Consider the following 17,030-nt stretch of genomic DNA (forward strand, 5'->3'; position numbering starts at 1 on the left):
GAAAATTTTTAAGAACCTAGAGATGGAAAAAGTTGCTTGGACAACCAGTACACTTTGTTCTCCTTCAGCCTTTTTAGACGAGGGTGCTGGACCCTCAACAGAAAAAACAGCAGGAAACACCACATATGCCATTCTTTTGCACAATAGATTACAGGTATGGCATTGATTCTAGGAACCCGGAGATAATTTTTAGGAACCGGGAGATGGAAAAAAAAGCTTGGACAACCAGTACAGGTCATTGTCCTTCAGCCTTTTTAGACGAGGCTCAATAACCCTCAACAAGAACAGCAGGAAACACCACATATTGCATCCTTTTGAACAATCAAGTATAGGTATGGCATTTATTTTCGGAACCCGGAGATAATTTTTAGGAACCGGGAGATGGAAAAAGATGCTTGGACAACCAATACAGGTCATTCTCCTTCAACCTTTTTATATGAGGGTCCAGGACCCTCAACATAAACAACAGCATGAAACACCACATATGCCATCCTTTTGAACAATAGAGTACAGGTATGGCATTGATTTTAGAAACCCGGCGATAATTTTTAGGAGCCGTGATATGGAAAAAAATATGCTTGGACAACCAGTAGACTTCGTTCTCCTTCAGCCTTTTTAGACGAGAGTCCAGGACCCTCACAGCATGAAACACATATTACATCCTTTTGAACAATCAAGTACAGGTATGGCATTGATTTTAGGAACCCGGTGATAATTGATAGGAACCGGGATATGGAAAAAGATGCTTGGACAACCAGTACACTTCGTTCTCCTTCAGCCTTTTTAGACGAGGGTCCAGGACCCTCAACAGAAACAACAGCAGGAAACACCACATATGCCATCCTTTTTCACAATAGAGTACAGGTATGGCATCCATTTTAGGAACCCGGAGGTCGTTTTTAGGAACCGGGAAATTGAACAAAAAGCCATGCTTGGACAAACAGTACACTTCGTTCTCCTTCAGCTTTTTTAGACAAGGGTCCAGGACCCTCAACAGAAACAACAGCAGGAAACACCACATATGCCATCCTTTTGAATAATACAGTACAGGTATGGCATCAATTTTAGGAACCCGGAGATAATTTTTAGGAACCTGGAAATTTAAAAAGAAACATGATTGGACAACCAGTACACTTCGTTCTCCTTCAGCCTTTTTATACGAGGGTCCCAGACCCTCAACAGAAACAGCATGAAACAGCACATATGCCATCCTTTTGAATAATAGAGTACAGGTACGGCATTGATTTTAGAAACCCGGAGATAATTTTTAGGAACCAGGAAATTTAAAAAGAAACATGATTGGACACCCAGTACACTTCGTTCTCCTTCAGCCTTTTTAAAAGAGGGTCCAGGACCCTCAACAGAAACAACAGCAGGAAACACCACATATGCCATCCTTTAGAACAATAGAGTACAGGTATGCCATTGATTTTAGAAACCCGGAGATAATTTTTAGGAACCGGGAAATTTAAAAAGAAACATGATTGGACACCCAGTACACTTTGTTCTCCTTCATGCTTGGACACCCAGTACAGTACAGGTTGTTCTCCTTCAGCCTTTTTACAACAGGGTCCAGGACCCTCAACAGAAACAACAGCAGGAAACACCACATATGCCATCCTTTTGCACAATAGAGTACAGGTATGGCATCCATTTTAGAAACCCGGAGAAAATTTTTAAGAACCTGGAGATGGAAAAAGTTGCTTGGACAACCAGTACACTTTGTTCTCCTTCAGCCTTTTTAGAAGAGGGTCTCGGACCCTCAACAGAAAAAACAGCAGGAAACACCACATATGCCATCCTTTTGCACAATAGATTACAGGTATGGCATTGATTCTTTTTAGACGAGGCTCAATAACCCTCAACAAGAACAACAGCAGGAAACACCACATATTGCATCCTTTTGAACAATCAAGTACAGGTATGGCATTGATTTTCGGAACCCGGAGATAATTTTTAGGAACCGGGAGATGGAAAAAGATGCTTGGACAACCAATACAGGTCATTCTCCTTCAACCTTTTTATATGAGGATCCAGGACCCTCAACATAAACAACAGCATGAAACACCACATATGCCATCCTTTTGAACAATAGAGTACAGGTATGGCATTGATTTTAGGAACCCGGCGATAATTGATAGGAACCGGTATATGGAAAAAAATATGCTTGGACAACCAGTAGACTTCGTTATCCTTCAGCATTTTTAGACGAGAGTCCAGGACCCTCAACAGAAACAACAGCATGAAACACCACATATGCCATCCTTTTGCACAATAGAGTACAGGCATCCATTTTAGGAACCCGGAGATCGTTTTTAGGAACCGGGAAATTGAACAAAAAGCCATGCTTGGACAACCAGTACACTTCGTTCTCCTTCAGTCTTTTTATACGAGGGTCCCGGACCCTCAACAGAAACAACAGCATGAAACAGCACATATGCCATCCTTTTGAATAATAGAGTACAGGTATGGCATTGATTTTAGAAACCCGGAGATAATTTTTAGGAACCGGGAGATGGAAAAAGATGCTTGGACAGAACACCCAGTACAGGTCGTTCTCCTTCAGCCTTTTTAGAAGAGGGTCTAGGACCCTCAACATAAACAACAGCAGGAAAGAGGACATATGCCATCCTTTTGAACAATAGAGTACAGGTACGGCATTGATTTTAGAAACCCGGAGATAATTTTTAGGAACCGGGAAATTTAAAAAGAAACATGATTGGACACCCAGTACACTTCGTTCTCCTTCAGCCTTTTTAGAAGAGGGTCCAGGACCCTCAACAGAAACAACAGCAGGAAACACCACATATGCCATCTTTTAGAACAATAGAGTACAGGTATGGCATTGATTTTAGAACCCCGGAGATAATTTTTAGGAACCGGGAAATTTAAAAAGAAACATGATTGGACACCCAGTAAACTTCGTTCTCCTTCAGCCTTTTTAGAATAGGCTCCAGGACCCTCAACAGAAACAACAGCAGGAAACACCACATATGCCATCCTTTAGAACAATAGAGTACAGGTATGGCATTGTTTTTAGAAACCCGGAGATAATTTTTAGGAACCAGGAAATTGAACAAAAAACCATGCTTGGACACCCAGTACAGTACAGGTCGTTCTCCTTCAACCTTTTTATAACAGGGTCCAGGACACTCAACAGAAACAACAGCAGGAAACACCACATATGCCATCCTTTTGCACAATAGAGTACAGGTATGGCATCCATTTTAGAAACCCTGAGATAATGTTTAGGAACCGGGAGATGGAAAAAGATGCTTGGACAACAGTACACTTTGTTCTCCTTCAGCCTTTTTAGACGAGGGTCCCGGACCCTCAACAGAAAAAACAGCGGGAAACACCACATATGCCATCCTTTTGCACAATAGATTACAGATATGGCATTGATTTGAGGAACTCGGAGATAATTTAGAAGAACCTGGAATATTGATCAAAAAACGTGCTTGGACACCCAGTACAGGTCGTTCTCCTTCAGCCTTTTTATACGATGGGCCACAACCCTCAACAGGCACAACAGCATGAAACACCACATATGCCATCCTTTTGCAGAATAGATTACAGATATGGCATTTGATTTGAGGAACCCGTAGATAATTTAGAGGAACCTGGAATATTGATCAAAAAACGTGCTTGGACACCCAGTACAAGTCGTTCTCCTTCAGCCTTTTTATATGATGGTCCACAACCCTCAACAGGCACAACAGCATGAAACACCACATATGCCACCCTTTTGCACAATCGAGTACAGGTATGGCACTGATTTGAGGAACCCGGAGATAATTTAGAGGAACCGGGAATATTGAACAAAAAATGTGCTTGGACACGCAGTACAGGTCTTTCTCCTTCAGCCTTTTTATACGATGGGCCACAACCCTCAACAGGCACAACAGCATGAAACACTACATATGCCACCCTTTTGCACAATCGAGTACAGGTATGGAATTGATTTGAGGAACCTGGAGATAATTAAGAGGAACCGGGAATATTGAATGAAAAATGTGCTTGGACACCCAGTACAGGTTGTTCTCCTTTAGCCTTTTAATACGATGGGCCACAACCCTCAACAGGCACAACAGCATGAAACACCACATGTGCCACCCTTTTGCACAATCTAGTACAGGTATGGCATTGATTTGAGGAACCCGGAGATAATTTAGAGGAACCGGGAATATTGAACAAAAAACGTGCTTGGACACCCAGTACAGGTCGTTCTCCTTCAGCCTTTTTATAAGATGGCCCACGACCCTCAACAGGCACAACAGCATGAAACACCACATATGCCATCCTTTTGCACAATAGAGTACAGGTATGGCATTGATTTGAGGAACCCGGAGATAATTTAGAGGAACCGGGAATATTGAACAAAAAATGTTCTTGGACACCCAGTACAGGTCGTTCTCCTTCAGCCTTTTTATACGATGGGCCACGACCCTCAACAGGCACAACAGCATGAAGCACCACATATGGCATCCTTTTGCACAATAGAGTACAGGTATGGCATAGATGGGACCCGGAGATAATTGATGTTTGTAAAACAGTTAGAAAGTGCCCTAAAACCTTGCGTCTTGAACACTAGTTGTTGGCGGATAAGTCACGCAAGTCAGCCTGCATTATAAGAAAAAAAAGCCAGCGTGTGTACCATTTGTAGCCCAAGGCAGCTCATCTCATCATCAGGCCTTTTTTACTCAAATGTATCGCCCAATGTCAGTCCCTTCGGGATAAATCCCTCATTCATTTTAATAAAGGTGAGATAGTCAAGACTTTTTTGACCTAGCTGACTTCTCTTCTCAATGACAAAACCTCCTGCTGCACTGAAGGTCCTTTCGGACAGGACTCTTGAAGCGGGGCAGGCCAGAAGTTCAATTGCAAATTGGGATAGCTCAGGCCACAGGTCAAGCCTGCACACCCAGTAGTCAAGGGGTCCATCGTTCCTCAGAGTGTCGAGATCCGCAGTTAATGCTAGGTAGTCTGCTACCTGTCAGTTGAGTCTTTCTCTGAGGCTGGATCCTGAAAGGCTCTAACGATGCAAAGGAGTTAAAAAGGTCTGCATGTCCTCCATCAACAACATGTCAGGAAAGCGTCCTGTCCTTGCCGCCGTGGTTGTGGGAGGAGGAGGAGGATTACTTTCATCTCTTCCCCTGTTAGATTCCCGTTGTGCTGTGACATCACCCTTATACGCTGTGTAAAGCATAGTTTTTAATTTATTTTTAAAATGCTCCATCCTTTCTGACTTGCGGGAATTTGGTAACATTTCAGGCACTTTATGCTTATACCGGGGTCTAGTAGCGTGGACACCCAGTACAGGTCGTTCTCCTTCAGCTTTTTTATATGAGGGTCCCTCAACAGGCACGACAGCATGAAAGACCCCATTTGCACAAGGTTGGATGCCGAGCTAATCATGTTCCGTTCCTCATCCTCACTGATGTCACTGAGGGTATCTTCTTCCCCCCAGCCACGTACAACACCACGGGTAACAGAGAGGTGACAACAACGAGCACCCTGGGATGCCTGTTGTGCTTGGTCTTCCTCCTCCTCAAAGCCACATTCCTCTGACTCCTCTTCCTCACAATCCTCTTCCTGCGTTGCCGCAGGTCCAGCAAGCGATGCTGATAAGGCTGTTTCTGGTGGTGATGGACACCACAACTCTTCCTCTTCACGCTCATCTAGGCCTGATCCAGCACTCTTCGCAGGGCACGCTCCAGGAAGAAAACAAATGGTATGATGTCGCTGATGGTGCCTTCGGTGCAACTGACAAGGTTTGTCACCTCCTCAAAAGGATGCATGAGCCTACAGGCATTGCACATGAGCGTCCAGTAATTTGGCAAAAAAATCCCCAGCTCCCCAGAGGCTGTCCTAGCACCCCGGTCACACAAATACTCATTAACAGCTTTTTCTTGTTGGAGCAGGCAGTCGAACATTAGGAGTGTTGAATTCCACCGTGTCGGGCTGTCGCAAATCAAGCGCCTCACTGGCAGGTTGTTTTGACGCTGGATATCGGACAAGTGCGCCATGGCCGTGTAGGAACATCTGAAATGGCCACACACCTTCCTGGCCTGCTTCAGGATGTCCTGTAAGCCTGGGTATTTATGCACAAAGCATTGTACAATCAGATTACACACATGTGCCATGCACGGCACATGTGTCAACTTGCCCAATTTCAATGCCGCCACCAAATTACTTCCATTGTCAGAAACAACCTTGCCAATCTCCAGTTGGTGCGGAGTCAGCCACTGATCCACCTGTGCGTTTAGGGCGATCAGGAGTGCTGGTGCGGTGTGACTCTCCGCTTTCAGGCAACTGAAACACTGCCGTATCCAGGAAGTTGAATAGTACCTGGGGAGCTGGGGGGGTGCCGTTGATGTGGAGCAAGACGCAGAAGCAGAAGAGGACTCAGCCGAGGAAGAGGTTATGGAAGAGGATGGAGTAGGAGGAGTAGAGGAGGTAGCAGCAGGCCTACCTGCAAGTCGTGGCAGTGTCACCAACTCTTCTGCAGAGCCACGCATTCCATGCTTGTCAGACGTCAGCAGGTTTACCCAATGCGCAGTGTAGGTGATATACCTGCCCTGACCATGCTTTGCAGACCAGCTATCCATGGTCATATGGACCCTTGCGCCAACGCTGTGTGCCAGACATGCCATTACTTCCTTTCGCACAATAGTGAACAGGTTTGGGATTGCCTTTTGTGAAAAGAAATTTCTGCCAGGTACCTTCCACTGCGGTGTCCCAATAGATACAAATTTTTTTAAAGCATTAGACTCCACCAGCTTGTATGGTAAAAGCTGGTGGACTAAGAGTTCAGACAAGCCAGCTGTCAGACGCCGGGCAAGGGGGTGACTTTGAGAAATTGGCTTCTTACGCTCAAACATGTACTTGACAGACACCTGACTGTGGGCAGATGACCAGGAACTGCTACGAAAGAGAGACTCAGTGGAGGATGGTTGAGAGGTGGCAAGGAGGACAGCAGTGGTTGACGTGGCTGATGATGCTGGACCAGGAGGAGGAGGAGGGCGGCTTTGAGTTTGTGTGCTGCTTCTACTCGTGTGTTCTTCCCATCGGCGTTTGTGATGTGAGACCATGTGCCTTCGCAAAGCAGTTGTACCTAGGTGGGTGTTGGACTTCCCATGACTCAGTTTCTTTTGGCACAGGTTGCAAATGGCATCACTGTTGTCAGAGGCAGACACACAAAACAAATGCCACACTGCTGAGCTCTGCGATGACGGCATTCTGGTGGTGGCAACAGCATGCGTTGATGGTTGTCGGCGTGCTGTCTGGCTGACCCCGGGTGCCGATGCACGCTGTCTGACTGTGCCACTAGCTCCTTGAGACGACCTCCCCCTGCTTACAACTCGTATCCTCCTCCTCTCTGTCTCCCCATCTGAACTTTCCCCCTCTTCTTCTTCTCTTCTAGCAGGCACCCACCGACACATCATCATCAACCGCTTCGAGAAAGGAAACAGCAGCGGGTACAACATCATCATCATCATCATCATCACACCATACCTCCATGTCTGTAATGCTGCCTGACTGAGACATATCACTGTTATCTACATCCTCTGTCAATGATGGTTGGGCATCACTAATTTCTTCCAACTGATGTGTCGATAACTCCTGTGACAGATCAAGTGAAGCGGCTGTGGTGCTAGTGTTGGTGGTGGCGACAGGCAGGCAAATGGCACTGGTCACTTGAGAGGTGCCCAAAGCACAGCTGGACGTAGATGGTGCGTCAAGGTTAGGAGGACTAGGAGCGGAAGCTGTAGAAGATTGGGTGTCCTGTGTTAGCCAATCGACTAGGTCCTCATCAGAACTTTTCGCGTCCCCCCTGGCACCCGGCGTCTGAACAATGTGCATATTTGTAGGGTCTAAAGGAATCACAGCACCACGACGGCACCTGCAGGGTGGCCTGCCTCTGCCTGTCATTTATTTTTAAATGTACACTTACAATACTATTAAACAAATTATGAGTGGTGGCACTGGGCAAGTGGGCACAGTATACACTGTGAGCAGGAAACAAAAAAGCAGACTGATGTTTCACAATCCAAAACGTTTATATTTTTTTAATGTACACTTACACTACTATTAAACAAGAAGATATGAGTGGTGGCAAAGAGGAATTAATCACAGTATATGCTTGCGGTGGGCCTGGCACACAGGCCTGATGGAAAATGAAATTAGATTAAATTTGCAATTAGCAAACTAATGTAAAAGTTTTTTTTAATTTGTTTTAAATAATGTTAAACCAACAGGTATGAGTGGTTGCACAGAGCAATTAAGCACAGTATATGCTTGCGGTGGGCCTGGCACACAGGCCTGATGGAAAATGAAATTAGATTAAACTTGCAATTAGCAAACTAATGTAAAAGTTTTTTTTTATTTTTTTTTAAATAATGTTAAACCAACAGGTATGAGTGGTTGCAAAGAGCAATTAATCACAGTATATGCTTGCGGTGGGCCTGGCACATAGGCCTGATGGAAAATGAAATTAGATTAAACTTGCAATTAGCAAACTAATGTAAAAGTTTTTTTTTTTTTAAATAATGTTAAACCAACAGGTATGAGTGGTTGCACAGAGCAATTAATCACAGTATATGCTTGCGGTGGGCCTGGCACACAGGCCTGATGGAAAATGAAATTAGATTAATTGCTGTGATTCCTTTAGCAAACTAATGTAAAAGTTTTTATTACTTTTTTTTAAATAATGTTAAAACAACAGGTATGAGTGGTTGCACAGAGCAATTAATCACAGTATTTTCTTGCTGTGTGCCTGGCACACAGGCCTGATGGTAAATGAAATTAGATTAAACTTGCAATTAGCAAACTAATGTAAAAGTTTTTTTTATTTTAATTTAAAATAATGTTAAAACAACAAGTATTAGTGGTTGCACAGAGCAATGAATAACAGTATATCCTTGCTGTAGGCCTGGCACACAGGCCTAATGGAAAATAAAATTAGATTAAACTTGCAATTAGCAAACTAATGTAAAAGGTTTTTTTACTTTTTTTTTAAATAATGTTAAACCAACAGGTATGAGTGGTTGCACAGAGCAATTAAGCACAGTATATGCTTGCAGTGGGCCTGGCACACAGGCCTGATGGAAAATGAAATTAGATTAAACTTGCAATTAGCAAACTAATATAAAAGTTTTTATTTTTTTAAATAATGTTAAACCAACAGGTATGAGTGGTTGCGCAGAGCAATTAAGCACAGTATATGCTTGCGGTGGGCCTGGCACACAGGCCTGATGGAAAATGAAATTAGATTAAACTTGCAATTAGCAAACTAATATAAAAGTTTTTATTTTTTTAAATAATGTTAAACCAACAGGTATGAGTGGTTGCGCAGAGCAATTGAGCACAGTATATGCTTGCGGTGGGCTTGGCACACAGGCCTGATGGAAAATGAAATTAGATTAAACTTGCAATTAGCAAACTAATGTAAAAGTTTTTTTTTTTTAAATAATGTTAAACCAACAGGTATGAGTGGTTGCAAAAAGCAATTAATCACAGTATATGCTTGCGGTGGGCCTGGCACACAGGCCTGATGGAAAATTAAATTAGATTAAACTTGCAATTAGCAAACTAATGTAAAAGTTTTTTTTATTTTTTTTAAATAATGTTAAAACCAACAGGTATGAGTGGTTGCACAGAGCAATTAAGCACAGTAAATGCTTGCGGTGGGCCTGGCACACAGGCCTGATGGAAAATGAAATTAGATTAAACTTGCAATTAGCAAACTAATGTAAAAGTTTTTTTTTTTTTAAATAATGTTAAACCAACAGGTATGAGTGGTTGCACAGAGCAATTAATCACAGTATATGCTTGCGGTGGGCCTGGCACACAGGCCTGATGGAAAATTAAATTAGATTAAACTTGCAATTAGCAAACTAATGTAAAAGTTTTTTTTAATTTTTTTTAAATAATGTTAAAACCAACAGGTATGAGTGGTTGCACAGAGCAATTAAGCACAGTATATGCTTGCGGTGGGCCTGGCACACAGGCCTGATGGAAAATGAAATTAGATTAAACTTGCAATTAGCAAAATAATGTAAAAGTTTTTTTATTTTTTTAAATAATGTTAAACCAACAGGTATGAGTGGTTGCAAAGAGCAATTAATCAGAGTATATGTTTGCGGTGGGACTGGCTGGCACACAGGCCTGATGGAAAATGAAATTAGATTAAACTTGCAATTAGCAAACTAATGTAAAAGTTTTTTTTATTTTTTTAAATAATGTTAAAACCAACAGGTATTAGTGGTTGCACAGAGCAATTAAGCACAGTATATGCTTGCGGTGGGCCTGGCACACAGGCCTGATGGAAAATGAAATTAGATTAAACTTGCAATTAGCAAACTAATGTAAAAGTTTTTTTTATTTTTTTTTTAAATAATGTTAAACCAACAGGTATGAGTGGTTGCACAGAGCAATTAAGCACAGTATATGCTTGCGGTGGGCCTGGCACACAGGCCTGATGGAAAATGAAATTAGATTAAACTTTCAATTAGCAAACTAATGTAAAAGTTTTTTTTTTTTTTTTTTTTAATAATGTTAAACCAACAGGTATGAGTGGTTGCAAAGAGCAATTAATCACAGTATATGCTTGGGGTTGGGCCTGGCACACAGGCCTGATGGAAAATGAAATTAGATTAAACTTGCAATTAGCAAACTAATGTAAAAGTTTTTATTACTTTTTTTTAAATAATGTTAAAACAACAGGTATGAGTGGTTGCACAGAGCAATTAATCACAGTATTTTCTTGCTGTGTGCCTGGCACACAGGCCTGATGGTAAATGAAATTAGATTAAACTTGCAATTAGCAAACTAATGTAAAAGTTTTTTTTATTTTAATTTAAAATAATGTTAAAACAACAAGTATTAGTGGTTGCACAGAGCAATGAATAACAGTATATCCTTGCTGTAGGCCTGGCACACAGGCCTAATGGAAAATAAAATTAGATTAAACTTGCAATTAGCAAACTAATGTAAAAGGTTTTTTTACTTTTTTTTTAAATAATGTTAAACCAACAGGTATGAGTGGTTGCACAGAGCAATTAAGCACAGTATATGCTTGCAGTGGGCCTGGCACACAGGCCTGATGGAAAATGAAATTAGATTAAACTTGCAATTAGCAAACTAATATAAAAGTTTTTATTTTTTTAAATAATGTTAAACCAACAGGTATGAGTGTTTGCGCAGAGCAATTAAGCACAGTATATGCTTGCGGTGGGCCTGGCACACAGGCCTGATGGAAAATGAAATTAGATTAAACTTGCAATTAGCAAACTAATATAAAAGTTTTTATTTTTTTAAATAATGTTAAACCAACAGGTATGAGTGGTTGCGCAGAGCAATTGAGCACAGTATATGCTTGCGGTGGGCTTGGCACACAGGCCTGATGGAAAATGAAATTAGATTAAACTTGCAATTAGCAAACTAATGTAAAAGTTTTTTTTTTTTAAATAATGTTAAACCAACAGGTATGAGTGGTTGCAAAAAGCAATTAATCACAGTATATGCTTGCGGTGGGCCTGGCACACAGGCCTGATGGAAAATTAAATTAGATTAAACTTGCAATTAGCAAACTAATGTAAAAGTTTTTTTTATTTTTTTTAAATAATGTTAAAACCAACAGGTATGAGTGGTTGCACAGAGCAATTAAGCACAGTAAATGCTTGCGGTGGGCCTGGCACACAGGCCTGATGGAAAATGAAATTAGATTAAACTTGCAATTAGCAAACTAATGTAAAAGGTTTTTTTTTTTTTAAATAATGTTAAACCAACAGGTATGAGTGGTGGCAAAGAGTAATTAATCACAGTATATGCTTGCGCTGGGCCTGGCACACAGGCCTAATGGAAAATGAAATTAGATTAAACTTGCAATTAGCAAACTAATGTAAAAATTTTTTTTAAATAATGTTAAAACCAACAGGTATGAGTGGTTGCACAGAGCAATTAATAACAGTATATCCTTGCTGTAGGCCTGGCACACAGGCCTAATGGAAAATAAAATTAGATTAAACTTGCAATTAGCAAAGTAATGTAAAAGTTTTTATTTTTTTAAATAATGTTAAACCAACAGGTATGAGTGGTTGTAGAGAGCAATTAATCACAGTATATGCTTGCGCTGGGCCTGGCACACAGGCCTGATGGAAAATGAAAATAGATTAAACTTGCAATTAGCAAACTAATGTAAAAGGTTTTTTTTAAATAATGTTAAAACCAACAGGTATGAGTGGTTGCACAGAGCAATTAAGCACAGTATATGCTTGCGGTGGGCCTGGCACACAGGCCTGATGGAAAATTAAATTAGATTAAACCTGCAATTAGCAAACTAATGTAAAAGTTTTTTTTATTTATTTTTTTAATAATGTTAAACCAACAGGTATGAGTGGTTGCAAAGAGCAATTAATCACAGTATATGCTTGCGGTGGGCCTGGCACACAGGCCTGATGGAAAATGAAATTATATTTAAATTGCAATTAGCAAACTAATGTAAAAGTTTTTTTTATTTTTTTTTAAATAATGTTAAAACCAACAGGTATGAGTGGTTGCACAGAGCAATTAAAACCTACTGACCTATATTTTCTTTAAAACGAAGTTTCATAACGTTCTAAAAGTTATATCTTTTATTCGCTGATGATGTCACGTTATCCTGCCCACTATTTTCAGCACTGAGGGTTCAAAATACTTAAACCAATAACTTTGTGTTTAAAGCGCCATTTTGAAACCCAGGTATTGTAAACGGATTGGTACAGAGCAAAGGATACCCACGGAGTGGGTTTGGAAAACAATTAAATTTGCAGACAAGATTTCTGATATACGGTAGAGATATGTTAATGAAATGCTATTGATAAAAAGCGTATTTGGGGTAGTTAGTAACAGGCATAGAAAATATTTACTTATAGTGGCCCTTTAAGCACAGTATATGCTTGCGGTGGGCCGGGCACACAGGCCTGATGGAAAATGAAATTAGATTAAACTTGCAATTAGCAAACTAATGTAAAAGATTTTTTTATTTTTTTCAAATAATGTTAAACCAACAAGTATGAGTGGTTGCACAGAGCAATTAATCACAGTATATGCTTGCAATGGCCCTGGCACACAGGCCTGATGGAAAATGAAATTAGATTAAACTTGCAATTAGCAAACTAATGTAAAAGTTTTTTTTATTTTTTAAAAAAAAATGATAAACCAACAGGTATGAGTGGTTGCAAAGAGCAATTAAGTACAGTATAAGCTTGCGGTGTGCCTGGCACACAGGCCTGATGGAAAATGAAATTAGATTAAACTTGCAATTAGCAAACTAATGTAAAAGTTTTTATTTTTTTTAAATAATGTTAAAACCAACAGGTATGAGTGGTTGCACAGAGCAATTAAGCACAGTATATGCTTGCGGTGGGCCTGGCACACAGGCCTGATGGAAAATGAAATTAGATTAAACTTGCAATTAGCAAACTAATGTAAAAGTTTTTTTTTTTTTTTTTTAAATAATGTTAAACCAACAGGTATGAGTGGTTGCAAAGAGCAATTAATCACAGTATATGCTTGCGGTGGGCCTGGCACACAGGCCTGATGGAAAATTAAATTAGATTAAACTTGCAATTAGCAAACTAATGTAAAAGTTTTTTTTAAATAATGTTAAAACCAACAGGTATGAGTGGTTGCACAGAGCAATTAAGCACAGTAAATGCTTGCGGTGGGCCTGGCACTCAGGCCTGATAGAAAATGAAATTAGATTAAACTTGCAATTTGCAAACTAATGTAAAAGTTTTTTTTTGTTTTTTTTTTTTAATAATGTTAAACCAACAGGTATGAGTTGTTGCAAAGAGCAATTAATCACAGTATATGCTTGCGGTGGGCCTGGCACACAGGCCTGATGGAAAATGAAATTAGATTAAAATTGCAATTAGCAAACTAATGTAAAAGTTTTTTTTAAATAATGTTAAAACCAACAGGTATGAGTGGTTGCACAGAGCAATTAAGCACAGTATATGCTTGCGGTGGGCCTGGCACACAGGCCTGATGGAAAATGAAATTAGATTAAACTTGCAATTAGCAAACTAATGTAAAAGTTTTTTTTATTTTTTTTAAATAATGTTAAAACCAACAGGTATGAGTGGTTGCACAGAGCAATTAAAGGATTACTTTCTGTTATAATTTTTAAGCTAAACAACTAACATATTAAAGTTAATAAACATTAATTAAAACCTACTGACCTATATTTTCTCCAAAACGAAGTTTCCTAACGTTCTAAAAGTTATATCTTTTATTTGCTGATGATGTCACGTTATTCTGCCCACTATTTTCAGCACTGAGTGTTCAAAATACTTAAACCAATAACTTTGTGTTTAAAGCGCCATTTTGAAGCCTAGGTATTGTAAATGGATTGGTACCGAGCAAAGGATACCCACGGAGTGGGTTTGGAAAACAATTAAATTTGCAGACAAGATTTCTGATATACGGTAGAGATATGTTAATGAAATAAAAAGCGTATTTGGGGTAGTTAGTTGGTAACAGGCATAGAAAATATTTACTTATAGTGGCCCTTTAAGCACAGTACAGTATATGCTTGCGGTGGGCCTGGCACACAGGCCTGATGGAAAATGAAATTAGATTAAACTTGCAATTAGCAAACTAATGTAAAAGTTTTTTTTTTTAAAATAATGTTAAACCAACAGGTATGAGTGGTTGCAAAGAGCAATTAATCACAGTATATGCTTGCGGTGGGCCTGGCACACAGGCCTGATGGAAAATGAAATTAGATTAAACTTGCAATTAGCAAAATAATGTAAAAGATTTTTTTATTTTTTTCAAATAATGTTAAACCAACAGGTATGAGTGGTTGCACAGAGCAATTAATCACAGTATATGCTTGCGCTGGGCCTGGCACACAGGACTGATGGAAAATTAAATTAGATTAAACTTGCAATTAGCAAACTAATGTAAAAGTTTTTTTTTATTTTAATTTAAAATAATGTTAAAAAAACAAGTATTAGTGGTTGCACAGAGCAATTAATAACAGTATATGCTTGCTGTAGGCCTGGCACACAGGCCTGATGGAAAATAAAATTAGATTAAACTTGCAATTAGCAAACTAATGTAAAAGATTTTTTTATTTTTTTTCAAATAATGTTAAACCAACAAGTATGAGTGGTTGCACAGAGCAATTAATCACAGTATATGTTTGCAATGGCCCTGGCACACAGGCCTGATGGAAAATGAAATTAGATTAAACTTGCAATTAGCAAACTAATGTAAAAGTTTTTTTTATTTTTTTTTAAATAATGATAAACCAACAGGTATGAGTGGTTGCACAGAGCAATTAATCACAGTATATGCTTGCGGTGGGCCTGGCACACAGGCCTGATGGAAAATGAAATTAGATTAAACTTGCAATTAGCAAACTAATGTAAAAGTTTTTTTTTTTTTTTAAATAATGTTAAACCAACAGGTATGAGTGGTTGCAAAGAGCAATTAATCACAGTATATGCTTGCGCTGGGCCTGGCACACAGGACTGATGGAAAATGAAATTAGATTAAACTTGCAATTAGCAAACTAATGTAAAAGTTTTTTTTATTTTTTTTAAATTATTTTAAAACCAACAGGTATGAGTGGTTGCACAGAGCAATTAAGCACAGTATATGCTTGCAGTGGGCCTGGCACACAGGCCTGATGGAAAATGAAATTAGATTAAACTTCCAAAAACGACTGGAGTTCTAGCCCTATGCAAAAAAAAACAAAACATTTTAGCCCTGAAAAGGGCTTTTTGGGGTGCTGTCCTTACAGCAGAGATCAGATGAGTCCTTCAGGACTTTAGTGGAGACTGAATAGACTAGCCTAGCTATCAATTTCCCAATAAAATCAGGTGCTTCAACAATAAACCTCCTCTCTCTTCAAAAGCTGCATCACAATGATTCTAAAATGGCTGCTGCCCGGGACCTGGGAGGGTCTGGAAGGGTGTGTCTGCTGCTGATTGGCTGTAATATGTCTGCAGACTGTGAGATACAGGGTCAAAGTTTCCTCAATGATGACGAATAGGGGGCGGATCGAACATCGCATATGTTCGCCTGCGGCGGCTAACGCGAACAAGCTATGTTCGCAGGGAACCGTTCGCGGGCGAACAGTTCGGGACATCACTACTCTTGTCCATTCAGCAAGGTACAAGATCTGTTGCTCAGTATGCTATTGAGTTCCGTATGCTTGCTGCAGAGATAGGTTGGAACAATGAAGCCCTTGTTGCCGCCATCTTTCATGGGCTCTCTGATGTGATTAAAGACGAAGTTGCTGCCAGAGATTTACCAGAGGATCTTGAGGCATTGGGGTCTTTTTTGTTCCTAATTGACATCAGACTCAGAGAGAGGCCCTTCAAGGAGCACTTGCAGAAGCCTCCTGTTCCGTTGTCTCCTACGTGTTCATTCCCACCCATGCCTCCCTCTCCTCCCATGCCTCCTGGTCCCGAGTCACCAGGTACTGCTGAGCCGATGCAGCTGGGATTCACGTGTCTCTCTGCGGCTGAGAGGGCCTGTAGGAGGAGGGAGGGGCTCTGCCTCTATTGTGGGTTATAGAGTCACCTTTTGAAGTCTTGTCCTACACGGCTGGGAAACACTCACACCTAAGGTCCTGTCGGGGGCAGACCTTGGGTGGTTTATCCTCATCCCCGGAACCGCTTAAGGAGAAACCTTTGCTCACGGTTGTGCTTTCCTGGGTGGACTCCTCCATAGTCACTCAGGCTCTTGTTGACTCCGGTGCTGTGGGCTATTTAATTGAGAGTGCTTTGTATAAAAGCACTCCATTCCTGTTTTGCCTCAGTCCGTTCCGCTTGCTATTGAGGCCATTGATGGCAGGCCCCTTCAGCCCGCACTCGTTACTCACGAAACTGCTCCCTTGTCCATGGCTGTTGGGGCTCTCCATTTTGAAACCTTCCCGTTCCAGGTGATAAACTCTCCGCATTTTCCGGTGTTTCTGGGTTATCCCTGGCTCCAAAAGCACAATCCCAGTCGCGACTGGCGCAGGTCTA

This window comes from Bombina bombina, chromosome 1 (genome assembly GCF_027579735.1).
Source record: "Bombina bombina isolate aBomBom1 chromosome 1, aBomBom1.pri, whole genome shotgun sequence".
In the NCBI taxonomy this organism is placed as follows: domain Eukaryota; kingdom Metazoa; phylum Chordata; class Amphibia; order Anura; family Bombinatoridae; genus Bombina; species Bombina bombina.